At 33.8% G+C, this 14923-nt stretch overlaps 1 pseudogene; it reads right to left on the bottom strand.

Annotated features, from left to right (window-relative positions):
• Positions 1-9396: 9396 nt before the first annotated feature.
• On the bottom strand, positions 9397-9513 carry LOC145267373 (5S ribosomal RNA; annotated as a pseudogene).
• Between the last annotated feature and the right edge of the window lie 5410 nt (positions 9514-14923).

The following is a 14923-nucleotide window of genomic DNA, read 5'->3' as shown; positions in this document are numbered from 1 at the left end:
CTAGAAAAAAAAAGAAAAGCAAACTAAGATTAGAAAGAGAATAGAAACGGAACAGATAAGAAACCAAAAAAAAACAATAAGAAAATATTTTAAAAAGGAGTAATTGTAAAAAAAAAAAAAAAAAAAGAAAGAAAGAAACTCAATAAAGAAGGAGAGGGGGAAAGATGAACAAAGAGGAACGGAGAATAGAAGAAGAAGAAGAAGAAGAAGAAGAAGAAGAAGACGAAGACGAAAAAGAAGATGAATACGAAGAACATGAAAATGAAGAAGAAAATGAAGAAGATAAAGATGAAGTTTAAGATGAAGAAGAAGAAAACGAAAAAGAAGACCAAGAAGATAAAAAGAAGAAAAAGAAAAGACGAAGACAAATAAGTAGAAAAAGAAGAAACAGATGAAAAATATGAAGACAAAGAAGAAAAAGATGAAGAAGACGAAAAAAATGAAAACGAAGAAGATAAAAAAGAGAAAATGAAACAAATAAGATTAAAACGAATGAGAAAAAGAGGACGAAAAAAAGAAAAAGAAGAAGCAGAATGTGAGGTAGAAAAAATAGATATAAAAAATAAAAGAAAGAAGGATACACAAAAAAAGAAGAAAATAGAGATGACGTAAAGGACAAAGAAAAAATAATAAAATGAAAAAGCAAGGAAAGAAAAGAAAAATATGAAACAAAAAATGAATGGAGAAAGAAATAAAACAAATAACGCAGCAGACGTAATTATCATGATAGCGAAGATTGTATTGTTGGCATCGGTTTCCCCGATAGGTTTTTAGTCAGAATTATTTTTAGAAATACAGCAGGTAATTACTGGTGATGCTACGAGAAGGTTACCAATATTTTAAGTTAAGGTGATTCTTTGTGGAACGAACTGGATTCGAACTTGAGACACCCGGTTCGTCAGTCAATGTCGTTAACCACTGAACCACCGTCATCTACCAAAATAACAAATAAGAAAGCAAAATTGATGTATCAGAAAAATATATTCGAAAAAAGGAAATTATAACAACAACAATAATAACAATAATAATAATAATAATAATAATAATAATGATAATAATAACTGACCGACGACTACACATTAACTTTAACACGATTCCTAATAGAGAAGATTTAACACGTGTGAGACACCGAAACTCTCTAAAAGAATGGAACGAAATGTGAGTTTGTCTTTTTTAAAAGGAAAAAAAATTAATTATTACTTCGAATTTATTTCAGATTGCGATATAAATGTATAATTCTGTCTGTCCATTCAAATTTCACTAATGCAAATCCTCTAACATGAATGTGAAAAATAGCCAGGCGGGCGACTGGCGAATAACTTAGCAAAATGTTACTTCGAACTTATAACCGGAAGCAATCCTTTTTGCGATATCAACGTAGAAATTGCTCTGTTTTAGAACGAGGAAATTAAATACTACCAGAGCATCAGGTGAAATTGCCTTCCTCGTCTTCTTCCCATCCAACATTTCTAGCGGCTAACCAGTATGGTGTAAGGTAGACCTATCATCAAACGCCTTCTATCAGAGCATTACTACCGACTTTTACTAAGTAAAATACTTTGTTAAAATTTTTATTTATTTTTTTATTTTATATTTCTTTAATTAAAAAAATTATTTTTTAATTTATTTGTTATTTTTATTCTTTATTTTATTTTTTATTTATTCATTTGTTTATTTTTTATTCTTTTACTTCTCTTTATGCCTTTTATGTATGTGTGATAGTGCACGATACCTCTTGTATACATGGGAGCCAAACACTATACCTGCGTCAGAACCACAGGTAAAACAATACTGGGCTCGGTGTTGTCACAAACACTAAAATATGAAAAATGTCAAGTACAAATAATTCAAACCATGGGACCAAGAAGAAAGATCTGGGTGTCATGATCGGCAGGTGCCCCTTCGGTAGCCAGCATGGGGGACCCGGTCGTCATCCTGGGAATGTTGGCCAACTTCTTAATTTCAGAATTCAAATAACATGGACGCTGAACAGGTAAGCATAACCTCTAATTTCAGGGAATAAAATGATACCGAACAAACACAGCACAGCCGTGATAATCATCAAAATGGAAAAAACCGAGGAAAGAAATGGACAACAAAAGAGAATAGACTAGTAATGGAATGCTATTATAGAAGCCATCCTGAATATAGATATGGAGGTTATCGGAAACGAATGAAAGAACTATGGGACCTCTCCAGTGACCACAAAGCGACAGAACAAAGAATTGCGGACCAAGCGAGACTAATACTCAAGAAAGGTTGGCTCTCTAAACTAGAACTAACAGAAATTCAGCGAAAAATAAATGATGAAACTGAACAAGAAACACCTCCCAACGGAACTGCCCGTAGAAAACCCCCACAAATTGAAGCCTCACAAGTAAAAACACCAAAGGCCCAGGACCTATGAAGATCGAAGACTAAAAACGTTGAAACCGAGAACAATGAAACAGAACTAACAGAGAATGAAGTAAATGAAATAAATAAAATAACACAGTTCAGGAACGAGGAAAAAACAAAGCTCCCATCGTTAAGGGACCAAGAACAGAAGAAATAAAAATTAGAAACAGAGAAGGTAAACAAGCTCCTCCCACACATTCCAACAAACACAATCACAGACTTAAACAACCTCATTTATGCAGGCGCCAAAATGGTAAGTATGAATCTCAAATCAGAAAAACAACCGGTGACAAGTGGACCGACAAAACCAATAAGACTAGAAACCCAAATACAGAAACATAAAAAAAGAAACCAAAATGATCAACAGGAAGAAAGCAATGTCGAGAAAACAGAATATATTGGAAATGTAACTGGCAGGGAGAGGCTAAACAAGAAACATAAAGAACTGGACCAAAAACCAAAAGCAAAAGAAGCGAGATTGAGACGATATAGATATAAAGCTGAACAATGCAATCAAAACAGAACATTTGAAACCAACGAACGCCAATGCTACCAAAATGTGAACGGAGGAAAAACAAAAACAGAACAACCAAATCCGACAGAAACAAAACTCTACTGGAGTAACATATAGGAAGAGCGAGGAGATTACAATAGAAATGCCGAATAGCTGAAAGACATGAAAGAAGAGTTGCAACAAACCGAAGAAAGAACAGTGAATGAAATCAGCAAGGAAAACCTAAAGAAAACTATAGGAAAAATGGAAAACTGGAGAGCACCAAGCCACGACGAGATACATGCATACTGGTTCAAAAAATTCACAACATTACTTGAAATGCTAGCTCAAAACCTTAGAAGATGTATAAAGGAAGCAAACGTGCCAGACTGGATGACAAAAGGTAGATCCACACTACTACAGAAGGACTCAGAGAAAGGAACCGTCCCCAGCAATCATGGGCCAATCACGTGCTTACCCACCATGTGGAAGATACTGACAGCACAACTGAGGAAACAAATCTACTACTCACTGAATAACTGTGGACTCATCCCCGAGGAACAGAAAGAATGCCAAAAGGGGAAAAGAGGAACACATGATCTGTTATATGTTGATCAAAAGATCCTAAAGGGGGTAAAAAGGAAGAGGAAAAATTTAGCCATGGCATGGATCGACTACAAAAAAAAAGCGTACGACAAGATCCTCCAAGCATGGATAATAGAAAATGCAATGAAAACATGGAGACTGGAACTGACAGCAGCTGGACAACACATAACAGAAATTAACATACAAAGAGGCATCTTCCAAAGAGACTCATTATCACCATTACTGTTCATCATAGCCATGATGCCCTTGAATAGTATTCTGAGAAAATGCCAAGCCGGATACAAGATCCCAAATACAGAGGAAAAAATGAACCACCTGATGTACATGGACGATCTGAAACTTTTTGCAAGGACCGAAAAGGCGCTAGAGACACTAATTAACACTACGAGGATCTTCAGCCAAGATATCCAAATGGAATTCGGAATGGAAAAGTGCGCACTACTAGTTATAAAAAAGGGAAAACTGGAAACGACAGAAGGCATGGAACTACCCACTCAAACAGAAATGAGGGCACTAGGAGAATAAGACGACTATAAACAACTGGGAATTCTGGAAGCGGACACCATCAGAGCGACAGAAATGAAAGAGAAAATTGGAAAGTAATACCTCAGGAGAACAAGAAAACTCCTGGAAACTAAATTATAGAGTAGAAACCTACTAAAAGGTATAAATACATGGGCTGTGTCACTAGTGAGATACTATGGACCGTTTATAGGATGGACAAAAGAAGAACTGAGACAACTCGACCAGAAAACCAGAAAACTCATGATCATGCATAATGCACTACACCCAAAGGACGATATTGACAGACTCTATGGGAAAAGGAAAGACGGCGAGAGAGGAATGATCTTTATAGAAGACTGTGTGAAGGACACAAAAAAGAACTAGAAAAATACATAATGCAAAACACTAAAAGAATAATTATGGCAGCGAGAGACACGGAGAAAACCAACAAAACAGAAAACAGAGAGACAAATGACAAAACGAGAAAAGAGAAATGGGAAGAGAAACTACTCCACAGAAGATTCATAAGAATGACAAAAGATGAGAATAACGAAAACACCTGGACATGGATGCGAAAAGGACATATAAACCGAGAAACTGAATCTCTAATAACTGCAGCACAAAATAACACGATAAGAACCACCATATCAAAGCAAGAATCGATAAAACACAAGAAAACAGCAAATGCAGACTCTGTGAACAAAGAGACGAAACGATAAACCATATACATATAAGTGAACGCAGCAAACTGGACCAAAAGGAATACAAAACAGGCATGACCAAGTCGGGAGGGCAGTGCATTGGAAATTATGCAAACGGCTGCATTTTGAGTGTACAGATAAATGGTACAAGCATAAACCCGCAACAGCACTCGAAAACGAGAACCACAAAATCCTATGGGACATGGACATACAGACGGACAAACCCATCTAAGCAAGAAGACCAGATGTCGTAATGATTAACAAGAAAGAGAAATCCTGTCAAATCGTAGACTTTGCTATCCCAGCTGACCACAGGGTGGGTATGAAAGAAAAGGTGAAACGAAGCAAATAAACAGAACTAGCCAGAGAGTTAAAAGGGATTTGGATGATGAAGAAAATCAAAATAGTACCGATAATAGTAGGAGCACTAGGAAAAATTCCGAATAACTTGGAAAAAAGAATGGCAGAAAATGGAATCAGAGGAATAGCTGAAAAATACAACGCCTAACGATACGGCTGAAATATTGAGGAAACCTCTTGAATGCGGAAATAACACAATAAAACGAAGAAGCGTTACAGAGAATGAAGAACACTGAAGCTGCAGAACTACATGTTCTACACCCCCATCATGTATCCCCTCCATTGTTTCATCACCGTTCCCCTCAATAGAAAAGTGATACCAAAGAGCCAAGAAGAGTCAAGGAGGATGTAAAGACCGAGGACGGAGCACTGGCCAGACCTCCGCTGAACAAGCACGAAGAGAACTGGGATCTTGGGGGGCTTAGTACCACTCAAATTCCAGTATAAACCAATGGCCACTGCCAGTGAGAAATCAATAGTAAGAGGCTGTTGCGATGCTACAAATTTATTTGTAAATGCTATCGAAGGAGGTGAAGAGAGCTGAGCGTTTGGGGAGATTTGTCACTCAGCTTCCAGAGAACACCACAGGTCTCCAATCAGATCGTTTGTTGACTTGTGTGAAAGCTCCATCTGAGCCAATAATACTGATGATGATGATGATGATGATGATGATGATGATGATGATGATGATGATGATGATGATGAGAAGAAGAAACAGGTGTTATAGAAGAAATATACAAAACAAAAAAGTAAAGAAAGAAGGCGAATTATTGAAGAAAATGGAGGAAAAGTGAAAAAGAAGAAAAAAAACATAACCCACATTAGAGAAAAAAAACACAACCCACATAAGAAAAAAAACATAACCCACATAAAGTAAACCGCGTAAAAAAAACCGTGAAAATTAAAGCTATGCAAAAAAAAATTAAAAACGAAAAATCAAAGACGAAAGCATTCCAAACACCATAACAGACGAATAAAGCAAACAATATTTTTTATTTCACCCAAATCGTTAATCAATATCGATTTAACGGAGAAACAACTCATAAGCCTCCTCAGCACACAACCCAACGCTTATGTTGTCTACACCTTTCGAAATTAGATCAACAGCAATCAATTAGAAGCGAAATACAAAAACATATCACGTCCGTGCACACGTACTCCTATATAAACCTAGTATACGCACACACATACACATACACACGTGTATATATATATATATATATATATATATATATATATATATATATATATATATATATAATATATATAATTACCAGGACCAAATGCAGCCAAATTTTAGAATTGAAGAAAAGGCAATTAAAAACATTACTTAACTCCAACAGTAGGATTAAACTATTGGGTTTGTATTACTGTACACATAGATTCGAAAAAGTTTTCAAAAAACAAATATATAACAAATAAATGTTATCAAAGGCAAGACTTTTCTACCAAACTGGATACATTTTTTTTGTTTTTATTCAATGTAGCATATTTATTCAGTTCGAAAAACATACAGTGGTTACCGATGTATTCGAAAATTCAAGATGGCATCTCACACCCTCTTTAACACCGTAAGTTTGGAAAAAGGTGTTATAAATAAAAAAACATACAAAATACTATTAAAAACCCCGCCGAATATATGTCAATCTATGTCACGGTAATATATATTGAGCGAGTTTTTAACAGTATTTTATCCGGTTTTTTATTTATAACATCTTTTCCCACACTTACCGTGTTAAAGAGAGAATCAGACGCCATCTTGAATGTTCCAATACATCGGTAAACACTGTATGGTTTTCGATCTGAATAAACATGTTACATTGGATAAAAACACGAAAAATATATCCAGTTTGGTAGAAAAGTAACTTATCTTGCCTTTGATAACATTTATTTGTTATATATTTGTTTTTTGACAACTTTTTCGAATCTATGCGTACAGTAATACAAACCCAAACTATTTTACTTATAAGAAGTTTAAAACTCCAAACATCGTGAATAGAAACAACTCCGCAATCTTGTTGTTTCTACCTGTATATATATATATATATATATATATATATATATATATATATATATATATATATATATATATATATATAGGTGATGTTTGATCAGCACTACTAGGGAGCCATGATTTTATATAGTGTTTTGTTTTTAAATTCCCGAAACAGTGTTTCATGATAAACAAATGGTGATCCCTTGAAAAGCATGGGTACAGTTGTTTGCTTATATAAGTAAAACTATTCAGCGATACGGGAGATTAATCGACTTATTAACAAAATAATGTTTAAACGAAGGCCATTTTTTTTATAGTTCTAAAGGTTTTAAGGAAACTTCCAATACTATATATATATATATATATATATATATATATATATATATATATATATAACTACTTCATTTACTCACATAAAATTAATATGCGAAAGTATAGATTTATGCGTAAACTTTAAGTATTTACTTCAAAGTGCTCAAGACGTAGGTAGAGCTAGTTAGTAATTTATAAAATATATATGGCGATTAAGCTACACTGAATATTCTGCGTTTCATCCACTATAGGAGTCGTCTGGCTTATGCGCCTGACGAATCTTATAGTGGATGAAACGCAGAATATTCAGTGTAGCTTAATCGCCATATATATATATATATATATATATATATATATATATATATATATATATATATATATATATATATACATTCTAGGTCCGGCATTGAATGATGATTAACGAATGTTTCACACACCCATATTTTTATTGTCAGCGAAATCGGTGAAATTGCCCATTTTTCAATACAAATCGATTGTCTGCTCTAGTCGGGGGCCCACCGCGGTGCACTGGGTGTAAGCTTCACATGCTACCCTGTCGTGACTTTGTTCACAACATATGGTAGTTTACATTGCACTGTATAGAACCTACTGTGTATTTTATAAAATTGCTTTTATGTATAATGGTTTGAATGAAAGTTTAAAATACAAAAGTCAAGTATCATGCTTCAGTTGTGCTCTAAACAGAAACATTCATTTCGAGCACACCCCTATCATATCAAAGAATTAATGTTTATTTTATATGCCAGGCCTAAATGGTTGTGTAGTTATAATTACTTGAATTTAAGTTTTAAATGAAAAAGGCAAGTATCTCCTTGTAGACTTGTATATAACTAGCCGAGCGCCCGGCGTTTCTCGGTCGTAAAATACTCTTAAATATATCTTGATTGATGCAGATTTCGTATATATTATCGTATAATATTGGAATCAATATATAGTAATGATTTAAAAAGTTTTAAAAAATAGGACGCATGCACCACCACCGAAAATCGAAACCAAAACGTTTTAATTACAGTTTTACTTCTTTTCTTTTTTTTTTGGGGGGGGGGCGTTAATGCCTGAACTATGAAGACATTACGTTACGTGCTTCACTGAATGGGCAGAAGATAAAATCTAATGTGAAAAATCAACTTGCTGCAACACTACCCACATAGAACGCCCATATAAATATTGCTTCTAATCACAATGGTTTCTTGAATTTCAGTTTATATCAGAACTTTAGTCAGTTCTTTTCGTCGTTTCTCCATTATTAGGTTATCTCCCTTGGTCACTCTCTGGTGAAATAAAAACAGATTTATGTTAAACATTATTTTTTTTATAACTGCACATATTTTGCAAATTGAATTATCAATAGTTTATACGAATACAATAAACTAATTAGGACTTATTGAGTTTCAATTCAAGATTGGATCAAAACTTCTTAGTTGTTCTTTATTTTTTCATCTTTAAAGATTTAATACAAACACAATCAAAAAGAGGTGTTTTATCTTATCTATTTTATTTAATATCTGTTTATTAATTCATCTAGTCTCTTGCGATTATTCGCCCCTATTATATATATATATATATATATATATATATATATATATATATAACCATTATAATTATTTGCTAATATGTTCTCATCTGAAGAGATGGTAGACATCGAAATCCTATAGGATAGGGTTTATAATGTTTCAAATGTATTCTTTGTCTTGCATAGAATAATAAACAATCTTTTGATTTGAAATTTAACCATTTAACGTCATGAATTTTTTAATTTATTGAATGACTAAAATGTTATATTTATATATATATATTTATATATAATATTTATTTATTTTATATACAAGGCTTCCTTCACTCTTGACAGACATTGAATACCCACTGTAAGCGTGCCTGCGCGTGAAATTTTTGTGGCAAGAGTTGCGCAATCTCCAACCACACTTCTCCTGATTCGACATTGTTAAATACCAGTAGAAAGCGGAGTGTCAGGACGACTGGAAACAAATTTCAAGATAAGTGGAAAGCACATACAGCGCCTAGAATTCCCAAATGGTCACCCATCTGGTACTGGCTAAGCTCAACGTTGCTTAACTTCGGTGATCTGACGAGTACCGGTGTGTCAACGTGATTATGCCGTACATAATGCTATATATATATATATATATATATATATATATATATATATATATATATATATATATATATATATATATATATATATATATATATATATATATATATATATATATATATATATATATATATATATATATATATATATATATATATATATATATATATATATATATATATATATATATATATATATATATATATATATATATAATGACTTGCTGACAAATATATATATATATAATGACTTGCTGACAAATATATATATATATAATGACTTGCTGACAAAATATAAAAATATATATCGTCATACACATACAGTATTGTTTCGCTGTTACACAGTTCATCTTGTGCGGCTAGACAGACAACTACGTCAAGCCAGGATCGAAACCCGACCGCCCAACCGACAGTCGATACTTATCGATTGCATTCCGATAGAAAATATATTTACGAACACTGGCAGGCACACAATGTACCTTCGTATATATATGAAATTGGTATATTAAGGCAGCATTTTTTCATTCAATCAAATATTATTAAATGCAACGGAGACACTTTGCTTTATGATTCTTTTTTTTTTTTGTATCAAAATCAAAGATATTAATAAAAGTTCCATGTTTGTTGCTGTCACGAGCGCTTTCGATTCGTCCACGAATCATCTTCAAGTGTTGAAGTAAAAGATTATACGAAAAATCGAAAATAATTTAATTGCATTTAATGATATATATATATGTGTGTGTGTGTGTGTGTGTGTGTGTGTGTGTGTGTGTGTGTGTGTGTGTGTGTGTGTGTGTGTGTGTGTGATTTATCTATCTACTCTTATATAAAAGGAATTTGTGTAAAAATGAATTTCAACAAATGTACTTCATTCATCTGACGGTGTTCTTAAGTTTTGTGTCCAAATGTGTGTTTGTGTGTGAGTGTGTTCCCTATGGACTCGAAAACGACTGGGCCGATTATTTTTGAAATTTTACACGAACGTACTTAATGCGCCTGCCAGTGTTCGTAAATACATTTTCTATCGGAATGCCATCGATAAGTATCGATAATCGATAATCGAAATTATCCGAGTAAAGAAGAGAAGCGATGTCGACCAAAGTTAGCACTTTAGAGTCTAACACCACAAATGCATTGGAGAAGTTTTATTACCACACAAGCTGAAATGCCCCCCAAAAGTTTACAGTAGGTTCTTTGATATGACAGAAGCGCGTTCGAAATGGATGTTTCTTTTTAAAGCACAATTAGACCATGATAATTGACTTTTCTTCTTTTTTTTTTAAGCTTAAATTCAAGTCATTAAGGCCAGGCATATAAAATCAACAGTATGTTTTTTTTTATATTACAGGAATTGGTGCGAAGTGAATGTTTCTGTTTAGAGCACAATTGAAGCATGACATTTGAGTTTTGCATTTTAAATTGTAATGCGAGACATTAGATATAAAATAGTGTTTTTACAGTGTAGACTACAATGTATTTTAGACTAAATCACTACGGGTGGCATTTTAAGCTTTCTCCCGGTGCACTGCGGTGGGTCCCCGACTAAAGCAAGTAACCAATCGATCACATTATGGACATGTTTTTATAGATTAATGAATTTATATTAAGATATTAATGTTTTACCTATTTATATGATTAAACACGAAAGCTTTAGTCCTGTGTTTGCAATAAATACATGGTTAACCTGTTTCTCATGTGAACTTTTAATAGCGTAATCCCTAGAAGAAGACATCCAGTCTATAGTGGAATGGGAACAAAAAAGATGGCCACATTCAATGCGGTTAAGACTAAGCTTCTTTCCTTTGATAATTACAAGAAACCTTCTCAAGCACCAATAGGTATGGCTAATGATACATAAGCTGAAAGTACTTCGTTCAAACTCCTCGTCTGAACGTTCACAGATAACATAATTTGGAACAGATACATCGCGGGCATTACCGCGACTGCTGCGAGGAAGGTGGGCTCTCTTTACCGTGCTAGAAAGTTACTTACGCCTGAAAGTATCCTGTACAAAGCCATCATTCGCCCATGTAAGGAGTATTGTTGTCAGGGTTTAAAAGAGAGTCGCCAACCTAATAGGTTCCGAACTGTCAGCTAGGCTTCAGCCTCTGTCCCATCAACGAAATGTTGCATCCCTCTGCCTGTTTTGCAAGTATTTTAATGGTGGATGCTCTGACAAACTACAAGTCCTTCTATCCCTCGACGTGAATACCCAAGACAAACACAAGCAGCAAAATCCCGCCCGTACACAGTAGAAGTCGCCAGATGCCAGAAATATTTCTACTCTAGTCGTTTCTTCCCCAGAACTGCTAGACTTTGGAATTCCTTTCTGGGTTCCTGTTTCCTCGACTGTACTAACATGCAGAAGTTCAAGCGTAGTGTAAAAAGACATTTTACTGCTCAACTCCCCATATAGTATCCTTACAGTTTATGTTCCAGGTAGTTACCCCTTACAGCAAAGTGGTACTGTGCTTTGTTTGAGGTGAAAATGAAAAAAAAAATTCAATTATTGCAAGTACCGAATTTTGCAAAGTACATAAGAAAAGGGAGGCAACTTAGTAAAAGTCTCATTTGATCGTTTCTTATTAAACAACTGCGTTAATTACTGACTTCATGACACTAACGTAAAATTTGGCAATAAAACAGAATAAAACATTTGCAAATTCATGGAGATTACTAATCATATGAAACCCCGATTTCAATAAAGAAAAAAGATCGATAGATTAGCCTAATGCAGCATTCAATTACATCGCCTTTCATTGTTTCTATTGTGCGCCATTCTTTATGTTGGTTTGATTTTGTTAGCGTCTCCTTTTAGAGACAGACAGATTATTTGCTGACATTGTTTTTTTTTTGCCAGGTTCAATATAGAAAAAATACAAACAAAACATAATCGATCATAACATTTCCTTTGTATTAAATAAACGCATCTTTTGCCGACGATCTGTTCATTCAATTACCCTATATATATATATATATATATATATATATATATATATATATATATATATATATATATATATATATATATCATGTATTCTGGTAAGTATATTTTCTTATATATTCTGATGAGTTAAGGACAAAATAGATTCACTGATTGATATAATAATTAAGTGATTGATTTTGCGCTACGAAACAGATACTGTCACGAATTGTAAATGTCAACTGAATGAAAGGAATAAATTATAACATGGTCAACATCATAAATTTTGGAATATTTTTTTTATTTTGTCATTTATTCACTATATTGCTCTGTAATTAAATTGAGCTTCTAAAATAAGGATTGGTATATATTATAATTTCTCACTGTAACTGTAATCAAACGCAATAGCCATTACTTTGCTATGTATTCGTTTTTCTTTACGATTTAAACTATTTTTTATTGCATTAAACTCCGTAATTGGCAGTTTAAAGATGTCAAAATTACTTGTAAATGTTTATTGTTACTTTTTTTAAGATTATACAAAGATTATGCAAACAATAGTCATTTTAACCTGTTAAAAACGGGCAAAAGGTATAGTCGTTGACTTATTATAAATGCTTTATGCAATACTAGCTTTCGTTAAGAGTCGCATTTCTTTGTTTACAAAGCCATTCGGCAGAAGTTACATGAGGCAAATTTAAAGGTACGGATGACCAACACTGTATATAAAGTTTTTTTGTAAAAGAAAATATAAAAATAGAAGTTTTGGTAAATTTTTACTAGGTTTCCACCAACACTTTCCTTTTAAAATGACGGGCAAAAGTTACAGTCATTGACTGATAAACGCTGACTTTCGTTAAGAGTCGTACTTCTTTGTTTTTGCCATACTTACAGAATAATGTTGCATTGTGATGACTAATCCGTATTAATTCCCTTAATCTTTACCCTGAGTCTTAATTCCCTTGCTTTATTTTCTTAAAGGGGCTATAGAACTATGTTTTAAAAATAACTAACACAAATAATGTTTATGCTTATGCGGAGAAAGAAGTGATAATTCCTTCTAGTCATGAGATATATAGAGTGCCGGCAAAAAGAAAGTCAGCACTTGTAATTTTTTTCAAAAACTTCAAATTTAAGCTAAATTTAATGTAACTGTTTAAGCAACCTATACTTCATTTGATTCGCCTTTTATTCTTCTATAATTTTACCTGTTATTATTTGACTTTTAATTGAAGTATTCTAGTGTTCACATCAATTTAAAAAAATAACTTCAAATTGAGCAGGCAAAAAGAAAGTCCGCAGTAACAAATTCGCTTAAAACCAGCTTAAATGATCGCCCCTAAATCAGTTTAAAATATGCACCAACAGGCAACAAAGCATCTCTAATCTTAATTGTTGTTGTTCCAGGTTATACAACGTAACATTTAGTTCATATGCCACGACTTTCTCTTAGTGATCGTCAGGAGCTCATTAATCTCCACCTTTCTGGTTTATCCGATTGAGAAATCGGCCACAGATTGAAATGCAATGAGAAAATGGTACGAAAAGTACCAAAACACCGACAGTGTTCGTGATCCCTAAATCTGGTCGTACTAGAGTTACTTCTATCAGGGAAGACAATGCTATCAAGATCCGCAGCCTAAGAAACAGATTTGAAACGGCTTCTGAAATCCAACAACAATGCAATCTTGTTAAAAAGTGCTCTCTTTCTACTGTCAAGTACAGATTAAAGGAATTTAATTTGCGAGGATATGTTGCAAGACGCAAGCCAATTATTTCTGTAAAGAACAGAAAACGCCGTCTGGACTTTGTCGATGCAATGAAGATCATGACTCTTCATATTGGTCGACGAAAGCAATTAGCGATTTTATATATCATATTAGCGACGAAAGCAAGTTCAATAGGCTAGGTAGTGATTTAATCCTAGATGCTAATTTCAACGCTGCAAGGTAGTGGAGGTTCAGTTCTGGTGTGGGGAATTATTAGTACCAATGGTCCAGAGCCTATAGTTCACTTGCAAGGTCGAATTAATTCGACCAAGTACATTAATATGTTGACTGGGCATTTTCTACCCTACTTTGGTCGGAATTTGGATGATAATCCCATCGTTATGCAGGGTATAATGCTCCCATTCACACAGTTGGCACTGTACCGAGGTTCCTGGAAGAGGATGATATTCTGTATTTAGATTGGCCTGCACAATCTCCAGACCTCAATCCTATCGAAAACGTATGGCATTGCATCAAGCAACAGATACGCAATGATAAAATTTCAAATTTGGTAGAACTTTACACAAAAATGAAAGAAAAGTGGGATGCCATTTCCCCGGAGTATTGCTGCAATCTAATTCAAGGAATTCCCAAAAGATTGCAGGCTGTCAAATTACAGAAGGGCTATGCTACTAAATATTTACTAGTTCATTGTGTTTCTGTTGTATTTGTGTTGCATGAATGCGTAAAGTTAAATTTAAATAACAATTTTCCATTGTGCGGACTTTC

This window comes from Euprymna scolopes, chromosome 42 (genome assembly GCF_053919585.1).
Source record: "Euprymna scolopes isolate OS-2025 chromosome 42, ASM5391958v1, whole genome shotgun sequence".
Lineage (NCBI taxonomy): Eukaryota > Metazoa > Mollusca > Cephalopoda > Sepiida > Sepiolidae > Euprymna > Euprymna scolopes.
Note: the sequence above shows the minus strand (reverse complement) of the source record. Positions and strands in the feature narration are given on the sequence as shown.